Below are 19,952 nucleotides of genomic sequence, written 5' to 3'. Positions count from 1 at the left end.
TTCCAGCAACACATTTTCAGCTCTGATCTCCAGCATCTGCAGACCTCACTTTCTCCGCATTCAATAAGTTGCCATGTAAAAAGTTATTGGAAATTTTAGGAACTTGCTGGATGCTGTTTAATCGAGAAAACTGCAGAAGAATCAAAAAGTAACTTAACTAAATATAGACATACTCCAAAAAAGGGCACCACAGAAGGAGCTGGGTTTTCTTGTTTATGAAACACAAAACACAAAAAGTTAGCAGGTACATACTTTATTGCTAAGGGTCTGTAGTTTAAAACAAGCAAGTCTTGTTACAAGTATACAGGGTGTTTGTGAGGCCACGCCTGGAGTACTGCATACATTTTTGGTTATATACATGAGTAAGGCAATGGTGGCAGGTCAAAAGATTTATTAGGCTGATTGCTTGGATGAAGGGTTTGACTTGTCAAGAATGGCGAAACAAGTTAGGCCTTTATTGAATAGAGTTTATAAAAATGAGGATGATCTACTGTAACAGATAGATTCTGAGGCAGCCTGACAGACCCAACGTTGAGAAGATCTTTCCAGGAGTGGGGCATCTCAAATAATGGGACGTAATTACAGAACAAGGTCACTCATTAAAAACAGAGATGTGAAGGAATTTCTGCTTTGGTGGATGCCTGAAATTCTCTTCCCCACAGAGTTGTAGAGGTTAGATATCTTTGAGTAGTTGATGAGAAGGTAGATAGATATTTGAAATATCAAAGTTAAAAATCACACAACACCAGGTTATAGTCCAACAGGTTTAATTGGAAGCACACTAGCTTTCGGGGTGACACTCCTTCATCAGGTGATAGTGGAAGGCTCAATCATAACACACAAAATTTACAGCAAAAATTTACAGTGTGATGTAACTGAAATTATACATTGAAAAATTGATTGTCTGTTAAGCCTTTCATCTGTTAGAATACAGTGATAGTTTCACTTCTTTCATGTGTAAATCACAAAACCCTTTTTTTAAAAAGCTGCATTCTCGGGTTAGCTGTTAACAATGGTGATAGCTAGACAATATGTTGAAGGTGTTGGCCCCCTGTGTTCTCTGTCTATACCATGTTGTTTAGATTGATTCTAATCTAAAAAGTGAGATAACGGAGTTTTACATAAATTCATGCAGTTTTTGAGCTCAAAGTTCTACGTGAATGCATGCAGTTTTTCAGCAAAGTACAATGTAACCCTGCAAGTACAGCTCAAAAACTGTATGAATTTATGCCAGTGTGGTAGTATAGACAATAAAACTATGCTTTCCAATGAATTACAGTTCTGTTATCCACTTGAGTCTGCTCCCATTTGTAGTTGTTTTTGGTCTACAATAAATAGTATCTCGTGGAAGTAATTAATTCTATCAGGGTACGGTAAATAACTTACATTTATAGGGTTTGTTTAACAAAAAAAAGTCTTCAGCTGTCTAACAATTCGATGATGATGTCTACTTAAGATCATGGGTTTCTAAACTGAGCAGGTCATTCTTTGGGGACACGGGGCAGGATGTCTCATGAGGAGGTGGGTCTGGAATACACAATGTATTTTTTGCTATCATAAAAAGTATCAAAGAAGATGTCATTCAGAGGGGTGATCTGAATGTAAACGCTAGTTGAGGCACTATAATTGGTGTACCTCAGCTGGGGAGTATAAATTAGCCACATGAAATGTCTATGCATTGACCAATACTGAAATATCCATGTGCGAGGCATTAGCAGACAATGTCAAGAATCTGTGGGATCCAAAAGAACAAGCATGGGGGTTGGGACAGCGGAGGTGGCAACCTCCACTTTACCCATCAACTGGGTTACTTCCAGATTCCAGGGCTCTCTTCCATTGCTGATGATCCTGACTGGGGAAGTTCAGTGGTGCTGGAAGTCCAACTAGCCCCATTGTGACCACTGCAACTGAAATATTCCCAGCCAGCCCTTGACTTCCTAGCTATTGCACAGAGCCATTGTTGTCTGTAACATCCTCCCAACTGAATTGAATTTAGCAACTGTTTTGTTCATAGTTGAATAGCCCATAACACTCAATGTTTAAGTATGCACCATAGGAGAAGAATGGATGGATTTATACAGACCATCAATCTTTTATTTATAAGTGGCTCCTCCCATCCTTATTTGTGGATTAAACTTAATGTCCTCAAAGACCATCTCCTCTGGGTTCAAATTGCTTTTACATTGAAAAAGCACCTGTTCTGAATGCAGTCCTGTTGAATCCTCTTGTGTATGTATTGTATGTCAAGGCTGCTGTCATTTTAAGGTTTAGCCTCTAATTAGCTTCTCAATTATTTAGCAGCAACACATTACACCATTGTCTGAGATGTGCGTGACTCTAGATATAGTCAAACAGATAAGCAGTAACTGCAAACGTCCTAATAGTTTAAATATTATTAACTATTCACGAAACAGCCAGTTTGAAGCACAATCCTTGACAATGGCATCTAAATCAACTCACAATTGAAGTTTCCTATTACCCAAGAATTGCATTTTAATGTCACAGAAGTGCACACTTTAAATAAAAAAAAGTGAAAGATTGCAGTACTAGCTTATACATAGAGGACATTTAAAGTTTAAAGGCATGTATCATCTCAGTCCCAAAAACTGTATACTATTATTGGTGTAATGATGCTATTTCAACTCCCCCAGCCCATCCCCTCAGCATTTGTTCCTTTTAACATTTATTAGGGGCATATGGGCATCACTTACCGGTCCAACATCAGTTGCCAAAACACACATCCATGCATTTGTCCTTTACAGATATTTGAATCAACCTGTATGCATATGTTATGATATGCATTCAGACAGGTGGCACTTCAACTGGGTCTCCTAGCTCAGAGGTAGGGACATTATCACTGTGCCACAAAAGTTCTCATTTGACAGACACCCAGTCACTATGGCAAGGAGTGAATGTCATGACAGTTCTAAAAAGAGACAGTACAAGATAGCAGACAATGACATGACCCTCCCAGATTGTCTCAACGCCTTCTATGCTTGTTTTGAGCAGAATTTTGGCAGAGAGGTAACACCTATTCCGACAAGTCCTGACAAACCTATCCCAACAATCACTGCATCAGAGGTCAGATCAGTTTTCCTTCGTGTGAATCCAAGGAATGCAATGGGACCAGACGGAGTACCAGGTCATTCACTCAGGGCATGCGCAGATCAACTGGCAGAGGTCTTCTCGGACATCTTTAACCTCTCCCTGCAGCAGGCCACTAACTCTGCCTGTTTCAAGAGGACCAACATCATCCCTGCGCCTAAGAAGGCTCATGCAGCATGTCTCAATGACTACAGCCCAGTGGCCCTAATTTCGGTGGTCATGAAGTGCTTTGAAAGGCTGGTCGTGGCATTAATCAACTCCAGCCTCCCCATTACTCTTGACCCACTCCAATTTGCCGATCGGACCAATAGATCCACGTCAAATGCCATATCACTTGCCCTTCACTCCTCCCTAGAACATCTTGACACCAAAAACAGCTACGTAAGAATCCTACTCATTGACTAAAGTTCAGCCTTCAGCATTATTATCCCCTCGAGGCTGATTACTAAACTTAGTGACCTCTGAGTAAGCCCCACTCTCTGCAACTTGATCCTCAGTTTCCTGAACCACAGGCCACAATCAGTGAAGATTGTGGACAATATTTCATCCTCACTAACACTCAATGCTGGAGCCCCCCAAAAGTGCGTACTCAGCCCCTACTGTACTCACTGTATACCCATGATTGCGTCGCCAAATACCAGACTAAAGCCATTTACACGTTCGCTGATGACACCACCATAGTCGGTCGAAGCTCAGACGGCGCTGAAACAGACTACAGACGGGAGGGGGGAGACATGGAGAAAGGGTGCACTGAGAACAAATTATCTCTCAATGCCGGCAAAGCCAAGGAACTCATTATTGACTTTCAGCGGGATGTTACTCATGACCCCTTACACATTAAGGGCAAAGAGGTGTAATGAATGGAGAGTGTCAAGCTCCTGGGAGTGGTCATCCACAATAAGCTTTCTTGTACTCTTCATGCAGACGCACTGGTCACAAAGGCCCAACAATGTCTCTTTTTCCTGAGGCAGCTGAAGAAATTTGGCATGACGGTGAATTCCCTTGCCAACTTTTATAGGTGCACCATCGAGAGCATTCTGTCTGGATGTATTACTATCTGGTATGGCAACTGTTCCATTCAAGATCAGAGACAATTACAGAGAGTGGTGAACTTGGCCTGGACAATCACAAAGGCCAACCTCCCATCTACAGAATCCATCTATCAGCCCGCTGTCAAGGAAAGGCCGCCAGCATTCTCAAAGATCCATCACACCATGGCAAAACTTTTCGACAACCTCTACCATTGGGGAGAAGGTACAGAAGGCTGAACACATGCACCAGCCAATTTTGGAACAGCTTCTATCCTACTGTTGTTAGAATATTGAATGGACTCACAAACTCTTAACATTTGCCTGTACCTGAGTTTTTGTTTTTGCCACTGTTTACCTATTATTTACCTATCTATGCTACTTAATTATGTGATCTTCCTGTACTGCTCGCAAGACAAAGCTTTTCACTGTGCCTCAGTACACGTGACAATAAATTCAATTTGATTCATTTATAGTGAGTGGCTCAGTGGTTAGCACTGCTGCCTCACAGCACCAGGGTCCTAGGTTCGATTCCAGCCTCAGGCGGCTGTCTGTGTGGAGTTTGCATATTCTCCCTGTGTCTGCGCAGGTTTCCTCCAGGTATTCCGGTTTCCTCCCACAGTCCAAAGATGTGCGGGTCAGGTGAATTGGCCATGCTAAATTGTCCATAGTGTTAGGTGCATTAGTCAGAGGGAAGTGGGTCTGGGTGGGTTACTCTTCGGAGGGTCAGTGTGGACTAGTTGGGCCAAAGGGAATCTGGAATCTGAACCTTGACAATGCCAATGTTTTTGTGTCTGGCCTCTCAACCTCCACCTTCTGTAAACTTTCACTCACCAAAATTCTTATTCTGCATCAAATCCTGCTTACATATCAGTCTCATACTCAGTGGTTCACTTTGGTTACAATACTTCAACCCTGAAAATTTGAAATTATCATTCTTAAGTTTCACTCAACCCTTTGCCTCATGGCCTCACTCCTCTCTTTCTCTGTAACCTTCTCCAGACCTATAATATTGTAAGTATTCTATGTTCCAATTATGTGCTTTCCATACAATGATCTTGTTACGGTGCTGCTCCTTTAACAAGGTTATGCTGTCCTTGGCTCTTTTTTTCAGAGAGGTCATAAATGCACCGATTCCAAAAAGTTTGGGTTTAACTACTTGAGAATGCTTTCAAGTCTTTTAAGAAACACATGTACAATGAAATGTGAGTGGCCAGTTCTCCCAGCTCAGTTTTTCTCTGATTTGGTTTGGTTTGGCTTGGTTTTAACAGTCTGGTTGTTCACTAAAGGCAGTCAGTCAGTTGTGAAGCTGCTGGACCCAAAGAATCAGCTCCATGCTGATCCACTCTCTCTCTGGCATCTCTCCTGTAAGAATTTGTGTTGGATTTTTCCTTTTTTTGCAAAGGGGTGTTTATGGGGATTGTTGCAAGTATTTGGAACAGCATCATGAGGTTAGGATAATCTGTTGGGTTTTTGGATAGGTTAAGTTATTCTGTATTCTGCTCTCTTTGTGTTTCATGTGGTAATCTTGCAAAGAAATTCTGTTTTGTTTAGAACTAAGTGGTTGGGCCAGCTGCATCACTCCTGGAATATCCACTCTATACCTGCTTAAACGAGCAAAGTTAGGGTCCGGGCTACTTTCTTGAAATGCCTAGTCCATAACAGTCTTCAGTCATCTCTTCCCAAAACTCTGGAATTCACTCCATCATATTTTACTGCTCCTTTAAGAGATTTCCTAAATTGTACATTTTTATCAAGCCTTTTGATACTTCTAATAATCCAAGTTAAAAATCACACAATACCAGGTTATAGTCCAACAGGCTTAATTGGAAGCACACTAGCTTTCGGAGCGACGCTCCTTCATCAGGTGGTTGTCCATCAGGCAGTGTTCCGAAAGCCAGTGTGCTTCCAATGAAACCTGTTGGACTATAACCTGGTGTTGTGTGATTTTTAACTTTGTACGCCCCAATCCAACACCGGCATCTCCAAATCATGTCTAATAATCCACATTCTTTGGATTGTCAACCATTCTTCTCAGTGAATTATCTTTTTTAAAGCATTTTGGAAAGTTTGTCTCTGTTAGAGGTGCTTTCTATATATGTAAATTATTGCAGTTTTTTAAATGCCATTTCCTTAATGATTAACTCAGATGTACTGTCCCAATTACAGAGGTTCTAAAATCTTTAAAGAAATATATTTGAAAAAATCAAATCTCTGCATACTTAGCTATCACAAAACTAATAAACCACAATTAAGCTTGTAAATTAGAAGAACAACTTTCTTTGCTGCAGAGAAGCTATGTGGAAAAAATTCCAAGGAATAGTAATTCATGTTTGCTGAAGTAACCCCTACATATAGGAACTAATTAAACACGGCTGAGGATGAAGCTTGAATGTATCTGAGATTATCAAGTGCTTGAGAGGATATAATGGTTCCTTTCTGCTGTATTAGGAATGAAGGGTTATCTCAATGCCAGTCTCAAATAATATAATTTTTAGGATGAATGGAGATTCTCAACCCATCTTCTATTATCTTAAGATACTGAATATATATAACCTCTACAGGAGAGAAAGTGTGTGAAAAGATGTGAGAGGTTAGATTGTGTTTAGTTTGTAGAAGAAATGGATATGATAGGTAAAGGTCCATGCTAATGCTAATGGCACAAATAATACATCTTGGGAAGGGAGCAATATGCAGAAAGGATAATGATGGAGACAATACAACGTGGGTGAAGAGAAACACAATTCCTATAGTTCCTTGACATGTTGGTTATGAAATGGTTAGAAATAATGGCTTTGTCATAAAATTCAAGGTTATGAACCAAGTGCTGGTAAATGGGATTAGGTTGAAGGTCAGGTGTTTCTCACGTGTTATTGCAGACAAAATGGGCCAAAGGACCTCTTCTGCACTGCATGATTTTATGACTTATTTGACATCTTTCACATCCTCAGGACAACCCAAAGTGTTTCATTAAATTAAAGATTTTTGAAATACAGTCACAATTGTTATTCAGGCAACTGCAAATGTAATGTTTGTTGCATAATCCCATAAACAGCAATTACGATATATAACTAATTAATTTGTTTCTGTGGCTTGTCGAGGAATCAACACTGGATACAACTTCTCTATTCTTCAAATAGTATTGGAGGATCTTCTTTGTCAATTGGAATACAAAGGTTTGCTGCATGACAGCATTTCCAACAATGCAACTCTCAATCAGTAGTGCACTAGAATTTCTGTCTAAAACATTTGCTGTAATTTTATTCTTGAGGAATCTTAGACCCCTTTTTGCTCAGAGGCTGCTGAGCTAAGTTATTTAAGTGGATCACTTTGGGGAGGAGGGGTTGTTGAGAAAAAAAATATAACCTATCATTGATGAAAAAATAATTACAACTATGCAATCATAGACCATCTATAAACAAGTACAGAATAATTATCAGGCATAGTCTTAGCTTCCAATAATTAGTGTCATTACAAAGTAAACATTTGCTACAATTTTTAGGCTCTATTCAAAAACATAAGACAATATTGAAACAACCCCAATATAATTAGGTATGATTAGTGTGTAACCAATTTTGAGATACACTTCCTTTGTTAGATTACATTACAATGACTGTATAATATACAACAAAAACATAATTACAGCTATTTTGAGTCGGAATATATTTGATAAATGCAATGGTCATTAAATTTAATTAACAAATATTAAAGTAATAAGTCTTGATAAGAATACAATTCAGCTGTCAACAAACAATAATATGACCATGAATTCTACAAATTATTAATTTTCTAATTCCAGTACAACATCACCATCTGGGAGGGCTAAAGAGAGTAAGATATGCTAGATATGAATGAATAAGCCTAGTTTTTTGGAGGAACTTCAACAGGATAATATATGCAAGCTCACTGGAGGATAGGTTGATTGGTAAAAAGTCTGTCCATAGCTTTGTGAAAGAAACTGGACTGATTTTCTTGTGGCCCTGCTCCTTTTCTCTGTGGCGAGCTACAACTTTACACACCCCATTTCTATTTTCCCAATACAAGTATTTTACAAGCCATGTATTAGGAAAAAATATATTTAAACTGTGCCCCCTCCCTCACTTCACTTGCCAGGTTTCTTGCATTGCAGGACAGAAAGATGCACATACAATCTTTGAAGCTAATGTGTCTGGGTTTCATCAACATTCTCATTACTTCTTGCCCAGATTATGTCACTCTTGTAGCAAAAACATTCAGGAAATATGACATAACGTTGCCTTTCAAGGATTGAAGAAAAAGATATTTATTCCCCATTAAAACCACAAAGGTGATCGAGAATATTGAAGCACATTTAATGTACGGAAATGGAAGGTTATGGGCACTACCAAGGATATGCAAACTAACATAAGCTAATGAAGACAGACTGGGATCATCAGGTTAAGAATTGATGGGATTGTGTTATGAAGACTCATATTGTCATTTCTTAGAAAACTGGGTTCTAATGTGGAAGAAAAGAAGATTTTAGTTTTCAGTTCTGTGAAGGTCTGACTTGATTTATTTTTGTTTCATAAGATCAGAAAGTCATTTTGAACAGGAAAGAAGGCGAGAAAGCGGAATTGAGAATAATGAGATCAGCCATGATCTAAATAAATGATAGAGCAATATCGATGGTCTGAATGGCCTACCTCTGCAACTACATCTTAAGAGCTTTTTGATAATTCTTGTGTTAATGTAGGATAGGGTGGAGGAGGGAAACAGAGAATCAATGGTCCCTTAGCTCAAGAACGTAGCTTAGGCAATACCTTGTTGTTTGCATAGCTACAAACTCACCTGTGCAGAATAGTGTAATATTGTGGGAGTATTCAGAGTTAACAGCATGACATGCCATGATATGAATGTTTCTTTTCCGGTCATTACTATATGTAAGTATTTAGAATCATAGAGTCATAGAGATGTACAGCATGGAAACAGATCCTTCGGTCCAACCCGTCCATGCCGACCAGCTATCCCAACCCAATCTAGTCCCACCTGCCAGCACACAGCCCATGTCCCTCCAAACCCTTCCTATTCATATACCCATCCAAATGCCTTTTAAATGTTGCAATTGTACCAGCCTCCACTACTTCCTCTGGCAGCATATTCCATACACGTACCACCCTCTGTGTGAAAACGTTGCCCTTTAGGTCTCTTTTATATCTTTCCCCTCTTACTCTAAACCTATGCCCCCTAGTTCTGGACTCACCCACCCCTGGGAAAAGACATTATCTATTTATCCTATACATGTGCCTCATAATTTTGTAAATCTCTATAAGGTCACCCCTCAGCCTCCAATGCTCCAGGGAAAACAGCCCCAGCCTGTTCAGTGTCTTCCCATATAGCTCAAATCCTCCAACCTTGGCAACATCCTTGTAAATCTTTTCTGAACCCTTTCAAGTTTCACATCATCTTTCCAATAAGGAGGCTAGGAATGCATGCAATATTCCAATAGTGGCCTAACCAATGTCCTGTACAACTGCAACATGACCTCCTAACTCTTGTACTCAATACTCTGACCAATAAAAGAAAGCATACCAATCGCCTTCTTCACTATCCTATCTACCTGTAACTCCACTTTCAAGGAGCTATAAACTTGCACTCCAAGGTCTCTTTGTTCAGCAACACTACCTAGGACCTTACCATTTAGTGTATAAGTCCTGCTAAGATTTGCTTTCCCAAAATGCAGCACCTCGCATTTATCTGAATTAAACTCCATCTGCCACTTCTCAGCCCATTGGCCCATCAGAACAAGATCCTGTTGTAATCTGAGGTAACCTTCTTTGCTGTCCACTACACCTCCAATTTTGGTGTCATCTGCAAACTTACTAACTATACCTCTTATGCTTGCATCCAAATCATTTATATAACTGATGAAAAGTAGAGGACCCAGCTCCGATCCTTGTGGCACTCCAATGGTCACAGGCCTCCAGTCTGAAAAACAACCCTCCACCACCACCCTCTGTCTTCTACCTTTGAGCAAGTTCTGTATCCAAATGGCTGAGAGTGTTATATACAATTACACACATACTCAGTGGAGGCCAGTATACCACTCGATGTCAATCCTGAGTTCCAAGTACAACTTTGGCTACCACTTGCCAGGAATTTGTGAAGTGGGTTCAAACCCTGTATCTCCGAGTCCAAGTGAGAATGTTCCTGCTAAACTAACGGGCCTCTCCAAGGCCTTATATAGAAGTTGAAAAACTGAGGAACTTAGAGCTGAGTTTTGAAAGTGACCTGCACAACATGAGCTACAGCTCATTAATGAAGAGTTATACCGAAAAAAAAACCCAACAATTCTGGACATTCTTTGAGAAGGATACCACAGATTAGATTGAATTCCTTACAGTATGGAAACAGGCCCTTCGGCCCAACAAGTCCATACCAACCCACCTAGACCCATTCCCCCTACATTTACCCCTGACTGATGCACCTCACCTGCATATCCTTGAACACTATGGGCATGGCGAAATCACCTAACCTGCACATCTTTGGATTGTTGGGAGGAAACCAGAGCATCTAGAGGAAACCCACACAGACAAGGGGAGAATATGCAAACTCGACACAGTCACCCAAGGCTGGAGTTGAACCTAGATCCCTGGTGCTGTGAGGCAGCAGTGCTAACCACTGAGCTACAGTGCTGGCAGGCCCCTAGTCCCACTTTCTCTGCATACCCTTTGAACTCCTGAGCCCTAAGAACCATATCTAACTCCTTTTTGAAAACATTCGAATGCTTTGGCCTCAACTGCTTTCTGAGACAGAGTGTTCCACAGGGTCGCCACTCTCGGGTGAAGAAATCTTTCATCATCTCAGTTCTAAATGGCCGTAATTGCACAAGACAAGTACAGAAAGAAAGCTTCTTTCCCAGATCAAGATTCCAGTTGAAGGAACGAAGATCCGCCTTTTCTCTCAGAAAGTGGTACCTTCAACACTGAATGTAAGAAGGGTAGAGTATTTTTATTCCAGTGTAAAGTCTTTTAATTTGGGTTAAAGGGATAAATATAGGAAGGAAATGGAAAGATGATAAGGTACTGAACAATAACCACACCGAACCATCGCGGCAGCGGCGTTGCCTTTCGGATGTGAGCTAACTGCTGATCTTATTGAAACATATAACATTCTAACAGGACGAGACACAATAACTTCAGGAAGAATGCTCCCAATCACCGTTTAGACCAGAACCAGGGGATACAGGGTGAGAATTACAGTATTTCTGGCCGTGCACTCTGCTTTCATCTACAGCAGTGAGATTCAATTGCAGCTCATAGGGGGTAGGGGGGAGGGGGGGTGACAATCCCAAACTCTGCCAAAACTATAGGGAAGTGAAGATCAGACGTTTCATCTGGGGCGCAGTTGATCTGCGGAGTTATTTCATTTCTCTACTTATTCTCGGCTCTGTTTCTCTATTTAAATCCACCCTGTTTTTCTCCATTACGACATGGCGCTGCCTTGTTGCCTGTTTTCCTTTTGTCGTTGCCGACAAAAATTACAGGGAGCGGGGTAGCTCGTTCCCTTTAATGAATGCGCCTCCTTTCCGATGGAGCGCTGAAGGTGCTGGCGAGGTTCACATCAGTGAGGGAAAGTTTCCCGGTCCAGCCGGCAGTGGTCTCTCACTCAGCTTCAGTGCCGAGTGACTGAAGAAAATTCCCTCCGCGGAATCGATTCTAAATCCCAAGAGCACGTTTGTTATTTGGAGCTGCAGGTACGTTTGAAAGCAGTGAGAAATATGCCTTACTTTCCTGCAACTTTTGTCATTTCGATGTCATTCTCCGTTCACTACAGGGGCTTTTGTGGATTGCAAGTTTAGAAACTGTTGCAAGTTTCTAAATGTCCTAATGTCTATTTCACTTAACTCGTGACATTAAAACAAAACTCGCTCATGTTTAATAACGCTGAATGGTATCGATGGTGTCCGTGGATTTGTATTCATTGCCTCTGAGTAAGGGGCTGGTTGTTGTAATGTGGCTCTGAACCTTCGATGCAAGGTTTGCTGCAGGAGTTCATTTTCAAATCAACACGAGACTAACAATTTCGAGAGAAGGCAGCAGCACTTGGCTCCAGAATATGTCTGGAAACGGTAATACTTACTAAAATCCAGTATTCAGACCAGACACTCAAAACTTGACTGAGCTCATGTGCGATCTCCAAGAAAATAGTCTGGCCGCAAACTAATTACATGGTTTAAAAGACTGCGGAATTTTGGACGCGCGTAATTACAGTACACCCAGAATCTCCTTTATCTACTGCATGCTTTACCTAAGCGAATCTTTGATGGTGAAACTCTCAAGTGTGAGTGTCCTTCAATTCCAGGAGCTTGAAGAGTTTCATGTGAACGAGGGTACTTCCTTCAGCCTGGTCTACCATTAAATCAGAACATACCTGACCGATACCTCAACTCTACTTGTCTGCACTAACTTCAAACGCCTGAATACTCTTGAATAACAAAAAAAACTATCAGAATCTTGAAAGCTGTAACTGTCCCAGTCTCCAAAACTGTCACAGGGGAGAATTCCAGATTTCTGATGTCCGTTGTGTTGAAAGAGTGCTGCCAACTTTCCCTCCATGCCCATAAAAAATACTTGCATTTAGCGAGCAGGCTTCCTGACACCAACTACTCCAGTGATAACAGGTGTGAGTGTGTCTGTAAGGTAGTGGATGTAGCATGCAGCTTGTGCACAGCAAGTCCCCACCAATAGCTGTGTGATAAGGACCTTTTTTTATGTGACGCTGATTGGGGGATAAACATTATCCAGGACATCTGGGGAAAACTCTCCAGGCTATTCTTCAAAATATTGCTAAGATTGCTTATGTCTAGCTGAGAGAAGGTATTGTTTTATTCAAAAGATGCCACCACCCTCAGAACTGGACTGGAGCTTTAGCCTAGGTTGGCAATGCTCAAGTCCTGGAGATTTGACCCCACAGTCTGGGGCCAGAGTGCTACCAACTGAGCACAGCTGACACACGTGTGGAAAGACTTTCTGTGTATTTACAATCTGATTCCTGGGACGGCAGGACTGACATATGAAGACAGATTGGATTGGTTAGAACTATATCCACCTGAGTTTAGAAGATTAAGAGATCTCGTTGAAATATATAAAATTCTAACAGGACGAGACATAGTAAATTCAGGAAGAATGCTTCCAATGATTGGGTAGACCAGAACTGGGGGGTCATAGCCTAAGGATACAGAGTGTACCATTTCGGGCAGTCTTCACCCAGAGAGTGGTGAGCCTATGGAATTCTCTGTCACAGAAAGTGATTGACGTGAAAACATTGAATGTTTCCAATTAGATTAGATTAGATTAGATTACATTACTTACAGTGTGGAAACAGGCCCTTCGGCCCAACAAGTCCACACCAACCCGCTGAAGCGTAACCCACCCAGACCCATTCCCCTACATCTAACATTACGGGCAATTTAGCAAGGCCAATTCACCTAAACCTGCACATTTTTCGACTGTGGGAGGAAACCGGAGCACCTGGAGGAAACCCACGCAGACATGGGGAGAATATGCAAACTCCACACAGAGTCGCCTGAGGCAAGAACTGAACCTGGGTCTCTGGCGCTGTGAGGCAGCAGTGCTAACCACTGTGCCACCGTGCCGCTCAATAGGTAGACGTAATTCTTAGGGCTAAAGGGAGCGAAGGATCTGAGGAGAAAGCAGGATGGGTTGGATGATCAGCCATGATCATGTTGAATGTGGAGCAGGTTCAGGAGCCTAATAGCCCACTCTTGCACCTTTTCTCTATGTTTCCATATTTATCCTACCAATTTATTTTAACATTTTACACACCTCCAATCAGATCAATCTTCTACATACAAAGAAATGCAAACAAAGTTTATGCAACTTGCCATAACCTAACCCTCCAAGTCCCATTCCCATTGAGTCTAAACTGTATCTGCTCCAACACAAATTATCTGGGGAGTGGAATAGTAACTGAGTAGTAATGTTTCTGGTCTAGTAATGTAGAGGCCTGGACCACTGCTCTGGTATCATATATCTAAGTCCATAGCAGCTTAGGGAATTTGAATTAATTAAAATATTCAAAAAAGTGTTAAACTCATTAATGAATTATGAAATAACCAGATTTCTTAAGGCTCCATCTGTTTACTGAAGCTCTCCAAGAGAAGAAATCTGTCATCCTTACCTGATCTGCTATATATGTCACTCCATATCTGTAGCAACGTAGCTAACGCTTAACTGTCAACTGAAATGGTATGGCAAGCCATTCAGGCATATCAAATTGCTACAGGAAAATACACTGCATGTGTACTTGCCCCAAGTGGTCTTCCACCACCTTCTCAAAGGCAAGTAGGGATGGAAAATAAATGCTGGCCTTGCCTTGCTGATACCCACATCCCAGGAATGAAAGGAAAAAATGTGAATGCTTGTTCTCAATGCAAAAATAGCTGCCATGATGCATCTGCACACATAGAGTTGCAGTGTCTGATATTTGCCCTGGACATGGCAGACAATGGAAATTTGGTGTCTCACTTTGTGGGAAGGAACATGGAGGACCTGCTTGTCAGAGAGGTGCAAATGTGGGATGTCCTTTGTCCCCAGGACAACCAGTGGAGGCTGAGACACTAGATCATGCCAGCCTGGTCTGGGGTTGCCACCGAGAACAGTGCAGTCTCAGCAGTCTGGAAGAATGACAGTCAATGCACTTTAATTGGACAGTCAATGAACTTCTCCATTCCACCAGTGTAAATGCCACCACCTCCTTCTGTTACCTTACACTCACACTATCTCTGCTACTGCACCCACCTCCTACCAAGGCTCATGTTCTAACATTCTCACTATCACCCCCCGCAACATCTTTCCTCACTGGTCCTAATGCCTGACACCACTAACCTTGCATGTTCTCTGCACTGCCTACTGACTTGCTGGGGACACCTCCCCACATGGACCAATAATAACAGCTGTGACACCCACTTTCTTCTCGTGTAATATCTGCCACTTTATCATTTCATGGAACAAATCAGCCCACAGTCGGACAGAAAGATTTAAGACAGATGATTGACTGTTGGTATTAAGCTTCCCAAAGAATCATAGAATCTCTACAGTGCAGAAAGAGGCCATTTGGCCCAACAAGTCTGCACTGATTCTCTAAAGAGCATCCCACCCAAATCCAGTCTCCCATCCTATCCCCGAAACCGCCCATGGCCAATCCACCTCACCTGTACATCTTTAGACTGTGGGAGGAAACTGGAGCAAACCCACACAGACATAGGGAGGATGTGCAAACTCCATACACACATTCACCCAATCTGGAAAACGAGCCCAGGTCCCTGGTGTTATGAGGCAGCAGTGCTAACCACTGAGCCACTGTGCCACCCATAACTCTTTGCTCCTTATGTGGACAGCATCCTGACACTGACTATGCCAATCAGCTGACTGACTGTATTCAAGCTCATTTATAAAGTATTTACATCTCTCACTCCATTTACTCTTAAGAATGAACTGTGTAAGCTCGAGGTAAGCTACACTTCAACATCATTCAATTGGTGAAGCTTAAATCAAATATTGTCAATTTTAGGGTTGGAGATTGGACTGTTAATTTCCCTGATACATTTGGTTACAGAATGTGGATGTCACTATCCAGGACAGCAATTGCCCATCCCTAATTGCCCAGAGGGCAAGAGAATGTTAAGAATGTTGTGGGTTTGCAACCAGGTAAAGACAGCAGATTTCCTTCCATAAATAACACAACAAATGGGGCTGAATTTTAAATGAATTCAAATTTCACCATCGCTCATGGTGACATTTGAACCCAAGTTCCTCAGACCAATACCCAGGGGTTACTAATCCAGAGACTTTACCATCAAGCCACCATCACCCCCCTGTTTTTTTTTTAAATATTGCTCAGATCTGACATTGTGGTAATGTATTCAATCTTGGTTTTAATGCTTGTTGACAGTTACTAAGGTGAATACTGTTTTGCAAATAGCATCAGAGATTTAACAGAGCTGTTTTTATGCTAATTGGAGACCTTGACAGTCATTAAAGAAAATCTGTGATATTTTTGTGGGTACAGTACTTTGGCACCAGACCAAGCAGAGACTTTGCACAAAGATCAATATACAATTTTGAAATACATCATCAAGCAAAATTTGGCCCCAGGTGAATTTTCAATTACTGCCTTCTAATTATTTAGAATGTTGAAGCACTGGAACAGTCCTAAACAAGGTAGAAAACATAATTCCACAAATTTTGAGCCACAGGTGAGAACCTTCCTAAACAATGTATGAAAATTGGAACTAAATCCCACCGTTGTTAACAACCAGTCTAGCCCGCAACTAAACCAGCAAATTAACCTAATGCATTCTCCTAGATGGTTTCAATGTCTAAATGGACTTCCCTTTTGATTCACTGCATGAATCACTCTCATGTTCAGTCGCTCTCTCTCTCTGACCCATAACCTACAGTTGAATGGCAGGCACACTACTACCACTATGACAATGTGGCAGTTGGTACACTGATCTCGAGATTTCAAACTGTAGAATTTTGGTATTCCTTAGATTTAGGTTTTAACAGGAATTATTTGCTTAATAATTCAAATTGTTTTCTATGACTCTTAATGATGACAGTTGATAAGTCTGAAAATGGAAAATTTGAGTGTGGATTCCTAACTGAAAGTGAAACAGTAATTCACTCTTTGTTGTCCACAGCATTTAACAGTAGCACAACAGTTTTGAAGTTCTTTCCATTGAATTAATTTCACGATTATAGCTTCATTTCCATTAAGAATTTCTGGCTCTCATGCCAAACCACTAGTGGGTAAAAACCTTTCTGGTTGCTATGAACAACATTATGAGAGTTAATATTGATGTCCTCTCAGCTATTGACCAATAATATGCAAAATTTGGATTTTCAAAAATCTTGTGGCTCAAGAACATTGCTTAAAAGGAACTGCACTCTAAACAAATGATTAATTATTTTTTACACCAAACCAACTCTGCTTCATAAGCCCATACTAATTAGACATCAATGAGTGCACAAATTGACCAATCAGCTGTAGAATGACCATATAGACAATCATTAGCAAAAGTTATCAACCTAGGGCTTCTGGCTTACTCATTATTTTCCAAATTTTAAATGTTTTCGTTGTGCTCATCAAATTTAATTGAACAGCATATCTAGCCCAGATTTGTGATTTGATATTTTTTGGAGGACATATTGTAGGTGGAAGACTGCTTACACTGTTGTCAGAGGTTGAACATTTCACTGTTAAAGTTAATAGGACACAGTTCTATGAACTGTAAAAGCGTGCTTTCAAGTATGTGATGATTTGGCTCAGCAGTAATCCCCAGGCTGTACCTTGTGAATTTTCAGTCAGTGATTCATCTTCTCTAAACTGTTGTCAGTCAACATCTAGGTCATAAATGAATGGTTTCAGTACAGTCAGTACAACAGAGTAAACTTTTGAGTGCTCAATCTTTCTTCTCAATGTAATGCAATTGGCTGTGATAGTGATATTTATATATTATAAATCTGATAGTTTGAGAATTTTTTATTTGTTCTAGGCACATGAATTTGGCTGCCAAAATCACCACTTATTGACCATCATCAATTGTATTTGAGAAAATTATGGTGAGCTGTCTTCTGGAATCCCTGATATCCAGATTGGTGTAGGTAATCCTATAATGTTCTTAGTGAGGGAGTTCGAGGATTTTGAACCAGCAACAGTGAATGAATGACAATGTAGTTTCAAGTCAGGCAATGGTATTCCTACACATCCAGGTGGTAGAGATGTTTGGAAGGTGCTGTTGAAGGAGGTTTGGTGAGTTACTGCAGTGTATTCTATATATGGTACAAACTGTTGCCACAATGTGCCAGTAATGAGAGTAAATGTTTTAAAGTAAGGATGAGGTGATGGTGAAACTTACTTCTGTGCCTTCAGTGGTGTCAAGCTTCTTGAATGTTTTTGGAGCTGCACTCCCCCAGCTAAGTGAAAAGTATTCCATTGCGTATAACCATAGAGAATAGAAAAAGGAGTAGGCTGTTCAGCCCTTTGAGTTCATTCTACCATATTAAATGGATCATCGATGGTCATCCAACTCAGTACGTTGTTCCCACCATCTTCCCATACCCTTTGGTTCTTTTAGCCTTAAGAAACATACCTAATTCCTTTTTAAAAACATTCAATGTTTTGGCTTCAATTGCTTTCTGTGCAGAGAATTCCACAGGTTCACCACTCTCTGAGTGAAGAAATTTCTTTTCACCTTAGTCCTAAGTGACCTATCCCATATCCTAAACTATGACCCTTGGTTGTGGACTCCCCAATCATCAGAAACATCCTTCCTGTAATACCCTGTCAAGTCCTGTTAGAATTTTGCAAGTTTCTATGAGATCCGCTCCCCTCATTTACCAACAGTCCAGTGAATATATTCCTAACTGATCCAGTCTCTATTCATACATCAATCCTGCCATCCCAGGAATCATTCTGATAAGCCTTTAATGCAATCTGTCAATAGCCAAAACATCCTTCCTCAAATAAGGAGACCAAAACTGCACATAATTACCCAGGTGTAGTCTCACCCTGGCCTTGTACAGTTGCAGCAAGACATCTGTGCTCCTGTCTGCAAATCCTCTCACTAAAAGGCCAACATAACCATTTGCTTTCTTCATTGTCTGCTGCATCCAGAACATCGAGGTCTCGTTGCACCTCTCCCTTTTCCAAACTATTGCCATTCAGATTATAATCTGCCTCCCTATTTTATCGACCAAAGTGGATAATCTCACATTAATCCATATTATACCTTATCTGACATACATTTCCCCTATCACTCATCATGTCCAAACAATACTGAAGCATCTCTGCATCCTCCTCACAGTTTAGTTTCCCACCAGCTTTGTGTAATCCACAAACTTGCATTCCTGTCATTTGCCTTATAGATGATTGACAGGTTATGGGGGAGTCCGGAAATGAAATGGCTTGCAATTAGTTAGCTATTGAACAAATATTTGTTGTCATTACTACCTCTGCTATGTCTCCTTTCTCAATGATCTTCCATTGGCTTCTATCCTGTCTTGACGGACTGACCTATGTGGCTATTCTTGAGGCTAGACAGGTTAATCAATAGCAATCGTGTTTATTAATGCCATCATAATTAATTGCTATAAACATGAGCTTTCCACAAGGATTATTGAGCATGATGAAATGAAGCTAAAAGTAATTGTGTAGAGAACAATTATCATACCTAGGAGAATCCTGATCAGCTAGTACTATATCATGCAATGCCTTTTGCCACTCAGGCAACAAAATATTCAGGAAAAAATTGGTTCACACTCTGTGACAGCCTTGTGCTTTTTAACTGAGTGTGAGTTATACTACTGACCACTTCCTGCACGCTAGTGTTGAAGGTGGATGCACGTGGGACCCTGTTTGTCCCAGAATGCTGTGAGTGGACACTATTCTGACGTCAAAAAGTCTACCTGGCAATTATAATACCAGGTTTACAAAAGCGAACCTGACAAGTCCAGAAAGATGGGCCCTGAACTATTGTTATTTAATGGGACATTGATCAGGTTGTAGGTGCAATGATTTTTACTTGCAAACATCCAGGCAGAATTATGGGGTCCTTGTGATGTAGTGGTAATGCCCTTACTTCTGAAACAGGAGGCCAGGTTTCAGGTCCATAAGACTATAAGACATAGGAGCGGAAATAAGGCCATTCGGCCCATCGAGTCCACTCCGCCATTCAATCATGGCTGATGGGCATTTCAACTCCACTTACCCGCATTCTCCCCGTAGCCCTTAATTCCTTAAGTCCCATCTGTTGAGGGCGGCACAGTGGTTAGC

Source organism: Chiloscyllium plagiosum, chromosome 12 (assembly GCF_004010195.1).
Source record: "Chiloscyllium plagiosum isolate BGI_BamShark_2017 chromosome 12, ASM401019v2, whole genome shotgun sequence".
Lineage (NCBI taxonomy): Eukaryota > Metazoa > Chordata > Chondrichthyes > Orectolobiformes > Hemiscylliidae > Chiloscyllium > Chiloscyllium plagiosum.
This window is presented reverse-complemented; position numbering follows the sequence as displayed.